The sequence below is a fragment of the Pongo pygmaeus genome, chromosome 3 (assembly GCF_028885625.2).
Source record: "Pongo pygmaeus isolate AG05252 chromosome 3, NHGRI_mPonPyg2-v2.0_pri, whole genome shotgun sequence".
NCBI lineage: Eukaryota > Metazoa > Chordata > Mammalia > Primates > Hominidae > Pongo > Pongo pygmaeus.
In genome coordinates, this window is record NC_072376.2 from 182,823,387 (window position 1) to 182,838,181 (window position 14,795).

General features: G+C 40.4%; 1 protein-coding gene across 2 annotated transcripts in view; it reads left to right on the top strand.

Moving 5' to 3' along the window:
• The first annotated feature begins 6,848 nt into the window (after positions 1–6,848).
• CLCN3 (chloride voltage-gated channel 3) overlaps positions 6,849–14,795 on the top strand; it is a 108,814-nt gene continuing 100,867 nt past the window's right edge. For both annotated transcript variants that reach the window (XM_054485178.2, XM_054485180.2), the window contains exon 1: positions 6,849–8,428. The gene's annotated coding sequence lies outside the window, so the exon portion shown is untranslated. The remainder of the gene's footprint in view (positions 8,429–14,795) is intronic.

Below are 14,795 nucleotides of genomic sequence, written 5' to 3' on the forward strand. Positions count from 1 at the left end.
GCGCGGAAGGCGGCACGCAGCGGAGGCGGCTGGGAAGGAGCAGTGAGGCCGGGCTAGAGCCGTGGGGCCGGGCGGGGTGCTGTGCGAAGGGGCGGGCAGGGTGCTGTGCGAAGGAACGGGAGGGGCGGGCTCTGCAGGCGGGAAGACAGAAAGGAGACGGGAGAGATGGAAAGGATGGAGAGAGTGTAAAGCTGTTAAGAGTCATGCAGAGATGCGAGAGAGAACTCACTAGTTGAAACCAATTTGGAATATAAAGCATATAAAATTTTCCCACAGCTACTACACTGAGAAAGGGACTTTTTTATTTTACTTGAAAGCGCACTACTTAGGGATGCCACATTTTTAAGAGCAATTTTGCTTTAAAAAGCAAGCCTTTTCCTATTATATCTTGGATGATTGAAACAGAAGAATGTTTAAGTCTTGAGATATTTTTAAAAAGCTTTATGGGGTTTTCTACACCTTTATATCTAATGTATGTATAAGTTACTTGTCTGTATGTTGAAGGGTTTGGAAATGTATAGCAGTCTAAGTACCTTTTTTCACTGCAGGACTGGCGAAAGTAGGAAGAGATTCCCCTAAAACTATAATAAGGGATATCATCTGGTGTCATCCTGAGTGGCCCTACTCGGGGCAACTTTATTCCTACCAGAGACATTGAAAGATTTTGGCGGCTTTGCCAGACGATGGCGCTGCAAGTCACCCAACCTGAAAAGCTGGAGAGTTTGCCTTGTTTTATCTCCTCTTCAATCTCTATACAGCTACAAGACTTATTTTCCTCATTCTTTCTACTTCTAGTGTACACTCCTGTGGGCCCTCCTACCCCCAGTTAGTAGGAATTTTTGTGTCTGAATGCACAATTGTAGTTCTACCCACATCCTTTTGTACATCAAAGTGAAGTGAAATGTTGCCAATGACTAATCTAAGCAAATTCTTTTTGCTGCTTACAGGAAGAATGGCTAGTCAGCTAACCTCCTTAGATAATTCTTTAGGCTCATGTCATAAACTATTGGTAGGACTACAGACTTCTACAGTCTTTGTAGAAGGTATGCTAGCAGTATGCATATCCTTTGACTCAGCAATTTAACTTCTGGGACAAGTGAGCAATGATTTATATACAAGGATAACCGTTATTGTTTATAACCAGAAAAACTAGAAATAATATAAATGTATAACAATAAAGAATTGATTAAATTATAATATATCCAAACAATGAAATACTCTAAAGCCATTTAAAAGAGTAGTCAAGATCTACTTTATTGACATACAAAGATACCATTGATATATTGATGAGTAAATAAAGCAGGTTACCTAAGAGGATTACTTGATTTCCCTTTCTGGTTTATATGCCCATGTACAATTGAATTTTTTTTATTTTTAAACAAGAGTGCTTTGGGGCTTCTTTTTCTTTAAATATTTTATTGGACTTTTCTTTCAAAAAAAAAGTTTTTGCTTCTTGCAACAAGCTAATAACACAAGTACACAAAGATAAAGCCTACCGTCTCCTTCCCCGAGCTCCCTTCTGTGCTGTCCTCCACAAAACCAATGTTAACAGTTAGTTAATATCATCTACATTTTTCTCTAAGTTCCTAAAAACATAAGCATGCATTTTTATATTTTATATATTAGTCTTAGTCTTTTATTTATTTATTTATTTTGGAGACCAGGTCTCATTCTGTTTCCCAAGCTGGAGTGCAGTGGCGCGATCTTAGCTCCCTGCAACCTCCACCTTCCAGGTTCAACTGATTCTCCCACTTCAGCCTCCCGAGCAGCTGGGACCATGGGTGTGTGCCACCACACCTGGCTAATTTAGGTATTTTTTTTGTAGAGATAGGGTTTTTGCCATGTTGCCCAGGCTTCTTGTGTGTGTTTTTTGTAGAGATGGGTTTTACCATGTTGCCCAGGCTGGTTTCAAACTCCTGAGCTCAAGTAATCTGCCTGCTTTGGCCTCCCAAAGTGCTGGGATTACAGGCATGGGCCACTGTGCCTAGCCGGGACTATAGTATGCACATTATTTTGCAACGTACATTTTTAAATTTAATAGTATCACATGACATCTATGCGGATATCAACTAATTCTTGTGAATGATATTGATATTTCATGATATGGCTATACCAAAATCTACTCCATTCAGTAGACATATTGTTTCCAATGGTATAATTACTTCTGTGGGATAGATTTCTAAAAGTAGGTTTTCTGGGTCAAAATATATGCATATTTTTTCACTTTAACACTCCTATGTCTTGGTTATGAAAATTTCTTAACTCCTTATTAATAGTGGTAGTACAATACATTAAATGGAAGGGGACTAGCAGTATGCCTAAGCTATTATACCAGAGATTTTTCAGAAATATATTCTGCCATGCATTCACAATTAAGCACTATATGGTAGATGATGGGGACAAACATATTCAAGGAATGGATATTTTTATTCCTTCTTTCTAGAAAGCAGGCAGCAAGGTGAAACAAAATAGAGAATAACAAATTAGAGCAAATGGTTGGTATAGAACTACACTATTTTCCCTTTGTGAAATTATTATGTAAATGATTTTATTAAAAGACCATGTATTTATGAAGGCATAAGTTCTGATTATACTCACCTACAATCTTTTGTTTTTTAATTATACTTCAAGTTTTAGGGTACATGTGCACAACATGTAGGTTAGTTACATATGTATACATGTGCCATGTTGGTGTGCTGCACCCATTAACTCGTCATTTAACATGTTAATGCTATCCCTCCCCCCTACCCCCACCCCAGAACAGGCCCGGGTGTGTGATGTTCCCCTTCCTGTGTCCTTGTGTTCTCATTGTTCAATTCCCACCTATGAGTGAGAACATGCATACTCACCTACAATCTTTTGTGATTAGAGAAGGGCCTAAAATACTAAATATGAAGAAAAGCATTCTCTAAAATCCAGATTTTTACAGACATGTAATATTCAAATCCAAGGGAGAAAAAAAGTCAATGTCTTGGCATTTAGTACTCCATCTTGCTACATTCTAGGCGAGAAATTTTTAGTTATTTAAGTCAGGTTCCTGAAAGTCTACTCTAGCCTTATGTGGTTTGAACTCATTGTTAACTCTGTGTAGCTACGAATTAAACTGTAGCAGCCTACTGAATTTCTGGATCTTAATCTGGTAGGCCCAGCTCCATATGCAAAGATAAAACATCTAGTCAGCTTTTGAGTTTCTGGCTTTCTGAATTGGGTCACCTGCCAGGGCTCACAGATGAGTCCACCATCTGAAGAGAATGATCGTAATCTGTATCTAGGATGAATAAAATAAAACACTGTGCCCTTAGTTGTGTGCAGCCTGAGAAATGAGTCACTTCATGAGACTGTTTTCAGGATATGATTGGCTGAAAGAGCTTTGAGTGTATCAAGTCCTACTGAGGCAGTTTTGTGGGAAACAATCACACTAAACTGGAAGACTGTTTGCCATGTCAAAGGTCTCGAATTGTAATTAGAAGTGCAAAGCTATTTTGGATAACTTCTTGTTATCTTTGGGGAAAAGACAAAAGACAAGAAAAGGTCACTTTCACTTCTATGATGCTAGTGGAATCAGGAGGAAATTCTAGACTAGAACCATGCTACTATTTTCATAATAGAATGTTTTAATCCCTTCCATTCTCTCTTTCCAATGTGTCTGAAACGTAAACAGTAAGATCAAAGTTCTTTTTCTTTTCTTTTTTTTTTGAGACAGAGTTTCACTCTTGTCACCTAGGTTGGAGTGCAGTGGCGTGATCTCAGCTCACTGCAACCTCCACTTCCCGGGTTCAAGCGATTCTCCTGCCTCAGCCTCCTGAGTAGCTGGAATTACAAGCACGCGCCACCACACTGGGCTAATTTTTTTTTTTTTGGAGACAGAGTCTCACTCTGTCACCAGGCTGGAGTGCAGTGGAGTGATCTTGGCTCACTGCAACCTCCGCCTCCCGGGTTCAAGCGATTTTCCTGCCTCAGCCTCCCGAGTAGCTGGGATTACAGGCGTGTACCACCGTGCCCGGCTAATTTTTATATTTTTAGTAGAGACGGGGTTTCGCCATGTTGGGCAGGCTGGTCTTGAACTCCTGATCTCAGGTGATCTAGCCGTCTCAGCCTCCCAAAGTGCTGGGATTACAGGCATGAGCCACCGCGCCTGGCAAGATCAAAGTTCTTTTTCTGAAACAACTCATAAATACATGAAGTAGAGCTATACAACCTTGTTTGGTTTTTCTGTGGAATTTTTTTAAGTGTATTCTTTTAAGTTGTTATGGTAAGTAATCCTATTTCTAGGTTTTTTATTTCAAGGAAAGTTCAAAGTAACTTTACTGGTCCAGGGAGCAAGATAGAAGAAACTGAGATACGATTCCCAGTGCTCTTTACTTTGCCACTTCTATAAAATAGCATCATACAACTTGCCACTCCCAGAGAGAGAATTGCTGGCAGAGGGCAAGGTTTGTACCACCTCCATTCACTGGCAATGTCTATCATTTGTTTCTCTTGTTTCAATCTGCCTTGGTTCCAGATATACTAGTGAACAGGCTACCCTACACCTGGTTGTAATTGGTAAACTCTTACACTGTGAGTCAATCTTTTTGTCCTTTTTCCCTTTCCTTGAGGCCCCAAGAGTTTTGTTGGTTGGTTGGTGGCAGAAGTGTGAAGCTAATTTAAATATTGGTTGAGTATTTGTTATTATTAACTTAAACTCCAACCAGTCCTAGCCCAAAAATCTGATTTACAGTAGAAGAAAGTGACCCTTTTCACGTAACTTATTTTGCTATGTCTCCAAATACTTCCTGTATACTGGGGGCCTTTTAAAAAATGCATACTGAGACTTGTGGTTAAAAGATGAATTTAAGCACCCTATGGTAGGCAAGATAACACCCCCTGCCCCACCGCCCCAATCCCTGGAACCAGTGAATATAGTAGATTACATGGCAAGGGGGACTTATATATGATATGAGAAACATTCAGCCTTCCATTGCTGGCTTTGAAGATGGAGGAAGCGGGCAATGAGCCAAGGAAGTCAAGTGACCTCTAGAAGCTGCAAAAGGTGTGGAAGTAGATTCTCCCCTAGAGCCTGTAAAAGAAAACAGCCCTGCCAACACCTTGATTTTTTTTTTTTTTTTTTTTTTTTGAGTCAGAGTTTTGCTCTTGTTGCCCAGGCTGGAGTGCAATGGTGTGATCTTAGCTCACCACAACCTCCACCTCCCGGGTTCAAGTGATTCTCCTGCCTCAGTCTCCCAAGTGGCTGGGATTACAGGCATGCGCCACCAAGCTTGGCTAATCTTGTATTTTTAGTAGAGATGGGGTTTCTCCATGTTGGTTAGGCTGGTCCCGAACTCCCAACCTCAGGTGATCCATCCACCTCGGCCTCTCAAAGTGCTGAGATTACAGGCGTGAGCCACCACATGTGGCACCAAGAGGTTGCCCAGCCAACATCTTGATTTTTAACCAGTGAGCCCTATGTCAGACTTTTACCCTACAGAACACTAAGATAAAAAATTTGTACTGTTTCAAGCCACTAAATTTGTGGGAATTTGTTACAACAGCACCTGGATACTAATACAAACTCTTCTTAGGGTTCTGGGAGCAGTTATTTACAGTATAGAGATCAGGTGGGCTGTTAAATTATTTTCGTATGGGAGAAAAGCCCACTGTTGGATCTGTAAACCTCCTTATGGGAATTATCTCAGCCCTAAGAAGTTCCCTCTTAATCACTCCCACTAAAATAAGGGATCTGGTAAGAACGCCAATCAATCAGCATCCTTTCTGTAGTATTTACCACGATGGAATGAGATCAGGCTGAAAGTATTCACATTAGGGCACTTAAAATGTACCAAAGATCTGGCTATGGTGCTTACTCTGTGTTCCTCCCACCAGTCTGTTGAACAGGAAGTTCAACATCACCAGATTCTCTGACAAAAACACCAGAGGAATTACAGAGAACGTTTTTTCCCAGATGTGATCTATTGTTTTATCACCAAGCAATCACATACCACATTGTTTAAATATATTGCCCCATATGTAACGCAGTGTTTCTGACTGAGCACCTTGGATCAACTGGGAAGAGTTAAACACAGGAATGCTTAGGTCCGACATTGGAACAATTAAGACAGGATTTCTGGGAGTGGGACCTAAGCAAGAATATTTTTCTGAAGACCCCTAGATGGCTCTGATGCAAAGTGAAGATTGAGAACTACTGGTGCGATGATTACATATGCCAGAAACTATGACTTTAAAATAAGTTCTCATAAAGGAATAAGGTAGTACATAATAGGGATAATATTACAAAAAACTAAACGTACAAACAGACTTGTTCTTGCACAGTTAAGAGAGATCCTTGGAACAATCCTCCATTAAGAAACTACGACACTACCATAAAATAATTTTTCATCCTTATAGAAAGCAGGTAAAATTGACTAATACACCACAACTACTGTCTACATTCTCAAAATCCATGTGCCTTTCCAAAATTAGCTATGTAACTACAGTGAGAGAGAACAAAAATTGTGAGTAAATGTCTTGTGAAAAATTCCACTTGGTTTGGAAAAATTTTTGCCTGCTTTTCCACATTTTCTAAGAAGAATGTAAAGATCTTGGCCAACAGTGTCCCAGGTAAGAGAAAATCGTGCTTGGGTATTTCCATAGTTCTACAAACTCTACCTTGATAAAAGTAATGAAAGAGGTCCTAAGAAGCTTGACTGCACTGTGATCACCACCATGGGCACTATACCAGCTCTGAAGCCCAGAACTGTCTTTGAGAATATTCAATTCTGCCCTAGAAGAAATAGAAGAACAAAACTCACGTGTTCCTAGCCTGCAAAACAGTCGGTAGAGCACGTATATGTAAAAATAGAAAAGGCTGGCAAGACCAGGTCGTATTTAATATCCATGAGGCACAAAATATACAACACGCACTTAATATTCATTAATCAGTATATATTCATAACATACTAAATATACAGGAGATAGTATACGTTCACGGGTCTTAATTCTGCCACCCAGTGGTGACACTCAAAAGTGATCTCGCCAAAGAAATGCAAAACCTGTACCTGCTCACCAGGCTATTAGCATGCTACTGCGGTGGCCACCATTCTTCCACTGCATCGCCCTGCCCCTGCATCGGAATATAGTACCTTGAACACGGATCAGGTTTACTGAATTCTGTGACCCACGCTGGGAGCTCAATAAATGTTTCCTAAACGGAAATGAACCCAATTCAGACCGTGTAGAAACCCCAGATTATATCTTTTCTCCAAACATTCAGTTTCCAAACAATATTTTTGAAAATGCGTGATGGCTAAATTCGAGTTATCCTTTTTGTATGTATGTTAGGCACACAACCGGCGATGACATACAAGGCGAGGTGACACCACTGCACTCCCGGCCCGCACGTCACCTACAAGCACAGGGGGCTTTTGGTGCTGGTTTATTTTCGAAGGCTGGCACTTCTCTTCGATCTAAGTTTTAGGAACCTGTGCTCGTCGACGGCTGCCAATACTTTTTATTTTCAAGGCTGACGCTCGCCAGAGTTTCACAAGCTGCTCCCGGACGCTGTGGTCTCTCGCTAGAGTGGATCCGAACTCTGCGTGACGCTGGGAACGGCCAGCGTCTGTTGCCTCACGAAAACATCTCCCACAAGGTGGCCGCCTCGCGCGAGGTCAGCGGCAGGGCAAACAGGGATGCGTGAGTGACTGACGTGAGCTAATCGCTAATGACAGGCTTCACAGCCCCGGCGGCCCTCAGAGCCAGGCACCTCGCACCGCTCCTCCTCCTCCAGACCCAGTCCCGGCCCGCCCACCGTTCCCACGCCGCCCAATAGGCGCCGACGCGGCTCAGCGAGTGGCCGGAGGAGGAGGTGTTGGGACGGCCAGACGCTGAACGGCCGTTCACGTCAACGTAGTGACGTCACGCGTCGACGCTGGGGACGTACCTGTCGGGCTCCTGACTCCTGCAGCTTCTCTTCCCCTTCCGTGGGTCAGGGCCGGTCCGGTCCGGAACCTGCAGCCCCTTTTCCAGTGTTCTAGTTCGCCCGCGACCCGGAATAATGAGCAAGGAGGGTGTGGTGGGTTGAAAGCCATCCTACTTTATTCCCGAGTTAGAGCATGGATTCAGTTTTAGCCTTAAGGGGGAAGTGAGGTTGGAGATTTTTATTTTTAATTTTGGGCAGAAGCAGGTTGACTCTAGAGATTTCCAGAGCGAGAGGATATAACTTCATGTTGCTCCCGTGTTTGAAGGAAGACAATAAAAGTCCCACCGGGCAAAATTTCCGTAACCTCTGCAGTAGAAAACGTCAGGTATCTTTTAAATCGCGATAGTTTTCGTTGTGTCAGGCTTTCTTCGGTGGAGCTCCCAGGGTAGCTAGGTTCTAGGTTTGAAACAGATGCAGAATCCAAAGGCAGCGCAAAAAACAGCCACCGATTTTGCTATGTCTCTGAGCTGCGAGGTGAGTTGCATTGTATGAGCGAAGAGTCGTCAGCTCTCCTGTTCACAGATTTTGGGTCAACTGTGAGGCCACAGCCCTCATCTTGGTTTCTCTTATAATGTACCTACATAATGTTGAAAGGTACATCACGAATTGGGATGGAAACCCATCCTGATTAGGTATATACCCTCAGACATTCTTTAAAATTTCACACATCTGCTTCAGGAACCGTCGAAGGACCTCTGAATAAAATGGAAGTGGGTTCCAGGAGAAGATTAACTTTAAACTTAGAGGAGTGGGTTTTACTTTCGCTAAATATTCCCCAATTTAAAAATAATATTCAGTTTTTCTATCTTTAGATATATGTGTATGTAAAATATTTTGTGTGTATATATATTTGTGGTTTGATCTTAAACTTGACCAGAAACTGCCTTAGAATCTCAGAAATTAACTTTGCATGTGGTATGCTTTGTATGGCATTTTAAAACTGCGGAGCACATAGAAGATAATTACATATGCATTGTGCATATTAGAAACTGAGATTTCTGTTTCCTTTAGAAAGAAATTCCTGTTCATGGAATTGAATCAACAGCGACCATACCTTTTACATAGATATATAATTCAAAAGTTCAGTTCTACAAACGTAAACTTTTGGAGCTGTGCAGTTCAGTTACTGCAGCATCATTGTGGCTTGTATAATTGTTGAATCTTTCCAGAAATGCTTTTACTTTCATCTTTTAAGAGTTAATTTAGACGATTTTTTTTATGAGATCGGTATGGAAATAACTACGTCCCTTTGTGAGTCACTACAAAATAATATTTGTTCAGTTCAAGAGTACATATGGGAGTTAAAGTGCTTATGTATATATTGTTGACTTTCATCTTAAAAGGTGCTGCTGCTACTCAGTGTCTTGTTCTAAAATATGGCTTTAAAAACCATGTGTGTGGCCTACAGATATTTTCTCAACTTGAATATGTGTATATGGCCTCTGGTTAATACAGACAGCCACTGTTGGCAGAATTCATCACAGATTGCATACCCTTCCCACCCCTTACTCCCCTCAGCACCTCGAAAACTTTGCTGCTTTGCTTGAATGATGAGTCAAATTATTTTAAGAAGTCAATGTGAATGTATAGTACCTACATTTTTACTTGGAAATTGTGCTTTAGGATGTGTTGTCAATCATACATAGCTCATTAAGAATGTAAATATTTAAACTACTTGTGGATAGATGTGGTTCGGGGGAACAGATTTGTTGGTGGTGTGGGTTTGTGTTAGTAAATTGGCTATTTTCCAGGTCATATTAGTGGTAGACTTTCCATTTCCTGTTGTGACATGTTGGTCATAATTTTCAGACGGCTCAGGAAGCCAGATTTGATCTCTGTGGTGGGTCCTATATCAAAGCAGTATGCTGTGGGGTTTGGCCACTATCACTGCTTTGTAGAACTTCCAACTTAGTTTGGTAGTCAAACTTGTCAGCAGGGATCTAAAATGTATAATATTTTATAATAAGTGTTAATATTTATTGAATGCATTTTATGTTTTCAGGCTCTTTTCCAAGTAATTTTTGTGAATTATCTCAATTTTCACACCAACCCCACGAAGTAGATACTTTCACTAATCCCATTTTACATTCGTAGAAACTGAGGCACAGAAAATTTAACTAACTTCCCCTACAGTAACTCTCAGAACTGAGACTGAAGCCTGGGAGTATGATTTCAGAGCTCCTGCTCTCTGCTGCACCATACTGTAGTTTCGAATAGTCAAAATGCTAGAGAAAAACAAGGAGAGACATGGCTTGTGGGTTCAATTATAAAAGCAATGTAAAATTTAACAGAGTCTGGGAAACAGTGTTTTTAAAAGGAATACTCATAATCTTACTACTCTAATAAACATTTTAATTTTTTAAATATGCACATTCACATCTGTACATAAACATTATAGCTGTGATTCATTTTGGTTCTTAAAGATAAATCTTCAGTGAAGTTTAAAATGGAGATTGAACCCCCTGCCTCACTTTCATTGTTGAAATCCAGAGAGATTTGATCTGCAGCTTTGACTGGAACCAAGTTAAATAAATATATTTCTTGCTATTACTTGTGAGAAATAATTGAACAGTTTCTATCTTTTAAAATCATGAAGACTATTTAGTTTTCAAAGTTTCTGTCTTCCACAGCAACTTTTTGTTGGTTTATTGTTTTATCTTTCTTCCTTGTTATAATCTGAGCGTTATATTTGTATGTGTGTTTATTGCGTTGTCCTCTTGAAATCCTCTAGCATTTATACCCGCTGCCCCTGAGGAATTTGGTTTTCTTTGTCTGTTTTTATTTATTTTTAATTGACAAATAATCATTGTATGTATTTATGGGGTTCAGTGTGATGTTTTGATGAATGTATATATTGTAGAAAGGTTAAATCAAGCAAATTAACATATCCATCATATCACCTACTTGCCATTTGTTTGTGGTAGGAACGTTTAAAATTAACTTTTAGCAATTTTGAGGTATATAGTACGTTATTAATAATTATAGTCACCATGCTATGCAATAGATCTCTAAAACTTATTCCTCTGATTGAAACTTTGTATTCTTTGACTAACCTCTCTCCTTTCCTTTTTCCTCCCTCTCCCTAGACTTTGTAGGCCACCATTCTGCTCTGCCTCCCTGAGTTTGACTTTTTTTTTTTTAGACTTTACACATATGTGAGATCATGCAGTATTTGTTTTTTTGTGTCTTATTTATTTCACTTAGCATAATGTCCTCCAGGTTAATCCATGTTTTTGAAAATGACATACTTTTCTTCCTTTTAAAGGCTGTATAGTATTCCATTCTGTATATATACCACATTTTCTTTATCCATTCATCCCTTGATGGACACTTAGGTTGTTTCCATATCTTGACTATTGTGAATAGTAGCGTTTAACTTTTGAATGACACTAAAAGATTTTGTAAGTCTAAGTCATTTTCTTCAGAGAGCTATTTCCTTCAGCAAATTATTCATTTATTGCTTTTTTGAAGAAAAATAAGGCACAAGAATTTGGACATGCAGGTAACTGAATGAACAGTAAGGATAAACTATCAAGTAATATTATTTTGAGAGAAATTAGTTCTATTATTGTCATATCTTGTATGTGTTGACAATTTGTATTAAAATAAATTCCTTCTGTTTTAATAACCCTATGGGTCTAATTAAACACTTTCAGCCTTTTCTCCATCTAATCTTGCTCTTTTGCCCTTTTTAAAAAGTAAGTCTTACTGTGTTATGTGTCTTTTATTGTGATACTTCATATGGTTCATGGAAGTAGGTGGGTTTAATAATTTGCTCAAATGCATCTCTACATAGAACACAATGTTTGCATTTTTTAATTGTTTATATTTCCAAAATGAAATAATACTCATAATTTTACCTACTTTTCTGATAGAAATCAGTGACCCTAATGTATCATAGATCCTTTTAGATATCTCTAATATCTACCTTAAATGCAGAAGATGAATCACTGTATTGGAAGAAAGAAAAGTAATCCTATAAAATCAGTTTAAAATTAGGTCAGTATAGCAAAGATTAGATATGTTGATTTTACTTTGGGTACTTGGAGAACTTGATTTAAATTGAACCTTGCCCAGTGCTAATGTAATCAGTAGAACACACTAATTCCTGAGGTATAGTAGTGACTTTTTTTTTGAGATAGAGTCTTGTTCTGTTACCCCAGCTGGAGTGTAGTGGTACAATCTCTGCTCACTGCAACCTCTGCCTCCTGGGTTCAAGCGATTCTCGTGCCTCAGCCTCTGGAGTAGCTGGGATTACAAGTGCGCGCCACCACTCCTGGCTAATTTTTGTCTTTTTAGCAGAGACAAGGTTTTACCATGTTGGCCAGGCTGGTCTTGAACTCCTGACCTCAGGTGATCCACCCGCCTTGGCCACCCAAAGTGCTGGGATTACAGGCATAAGCCACTGTGCCCAGCCAGTTTTTGTATTTTTAGTAGGGACAGGGTTTCACCCTGTTGGCCAGACTGGTCTCGAACTCCTGACCTCATGTGATCTGCCCACCTCAGCATCCCAAAGTGTTGGGATTACAGGCATGAGCCACTGCACTGGGCTGGAATATGTACTAATTTTTAGAAAGCTATTACAGCATCCCTCTTGAGGAAAATGTATAATGTAATTTATGCTGAAGTCTACTGAAAGCTGTAGGGCCTATACAAATATAATGGCATTAATACAATAAAAACTGTGCTCATATTTATTATAATTTCTGGTACATTGTTAGCTATTCTATAAACGTTAGTAAATGAATAAGTTATGTTGAAATTCCTTTTCACATTTTTTTTTCTTTTGTTTGAGGCGGAGTCTTGTTCTTGTTGCCCAGGCTAGAGTGCAGTGGCATGATTTCAGCTAACTGCAACCTCTGCCTCCCGGGTTCAAGCTATTCTTCTGCCTCAGCCTCCTGAGTAGCTGGGATTGCAGGCGCCCGCCACCACGCCTGGCTAATTTTTGTACTTTTATTAGAGATGGGGTTTCCCCATATTGGCCAGGCTGGTCTTGAACTCCTGACCTAGGTGATCCGCCCACTTCGGCCTCCCAAAGTGCTGAAATTACAGGCGTGAGCCACCGTGCCCGGCCTCTTTTCACATTTCAATCTGTGACTAGTACTTAGCACAGTTTTTACAATATTTATATGAAAATGCTCCTTATATACAAATGGCTAGCTCAGATTTTCACCTCTCTGCCATCGTTGCTCTTGAGACTTTTGTTCCATCTCTCTAGTTGCTGACATTGACAATCTTTTTCTTCTTTCACCCAGTTTATATCTACTTTTCTTTTTAGCTTAACAGTTAAAGAGTTGACTGACACACCTTTGGGAATTAGATGTGGTTCTCAACTGTACCCAGTCAGTCTCCTTTATGGGAGAGACAAAACTTTGTTGGGAACAATGAAAAATTAGTGTGCATATCTCAGGCTGTGGATCCTTTCGCCACCCATTTCCATGGTTTTCCTATTTTTGCTCCCAAATTCTGGTGGCATATTGCTTAGTGTTTGCAGTTTTGGGGCTCAGGTCAGTGTAATGGAGGTAACCTTCTTCATAGTCTGACCTGGAATAGAAACTAAAGCCTCGATGTATAATCCTAAAGTTAGAAAGAACACGGTGGTCTTGAGTTCTGTGAGTTGCAGGAGACTGAAATTTGTTTCTGCCAACTGTTTTCAGTTAATCAAGATGGAACCTTAGTGGGTATCTTAGATTCTTCTTTACCATTCCCTATATCTTATTAATTACCAGGTCCTCTTAAATATTTCTTCAAACTCTCTCTGCTTCTCAATATTGATGTGTCTTAGTGAGCAGAGTAAAATCACAGCCGAAGTATTTTTTTATTCTCTCACTCAACACAACAACAATTCACACAGAAGAGTTCTGTGACCAGATGCTTGGAGGTTTCTCCCCTCCACAGCAACCAACCAGTCAGTTCTGCAGCAGATATCAACTGGGTGCCCCCCAGTTCCAATACTGTGTACTTGGAGGTAGTGTCAGACACCACAGGTTGAGGGCAGTTCCCAAAAGACTTCCCCCACTTCCAATGCTAATCACAAGCCCCAGGTTATTTTGATTTTGCCTGTGCTTCTGATAACACTGGCTATAAATCAGGGATTCCATGACCCCCCAACTCCTTACGTCCTTGGGTTCAATTAATGTGCTAGAGCAGCTCATAGAACTCAGAGAAACACTTACTGGTTTATTATAAAGGATATTCAAAGGATACAGATGAACAGATGCATAGGGGGAGATAGGGGAAAGAGCATGGAGCTTCCATGCCTTCCCTTGGTGCGCCACCTTCCAGGAGCCTCCAATGTTCAGCTATCCAGAAGCTCTCTGAATCCACTCCTTTTGGGTTTTTATGGAGGCTTCATTACATAGGCACAGTCAACAACTGTGTAGAAATGTGATTGGACAAAAAGGGTATGACCTAACAGCACTAATAGACCTAGTGGGGAAACCCAGCAAGGCCTGTCCAGATTCTTCTGCCTCTCTGCAGCATTCCTTCTTCCAGGGTCTGGGGCAAGCTCCCTTCTAAAGTGAAGGTCTTATGACCCACAGTCAGACAGGCTGTGGAAGATTAGAGTTCTACCTTGGGTTGGTGGAAAGGAGGGCAGGAAAAGGTCAGCAAGAGAAGAGATTCTGTTTTCTGAGGTTTAATGTGCCCCAGCATTATACAAAAGACTGTAGTAAGGCCAGGCACAGTGGCTTACCTCTGTAATCCCATCACTTTTGGAGGCCGAGGCGGGTGCATCACTTGAGGCCAGAAATTCGAGACCAGCCTGGCCAACATAGTGAAATCCTGTCTCTACTTATATAAAATTAAATTTAATATTGAAAAAGAATGTAATAAGAGCTGT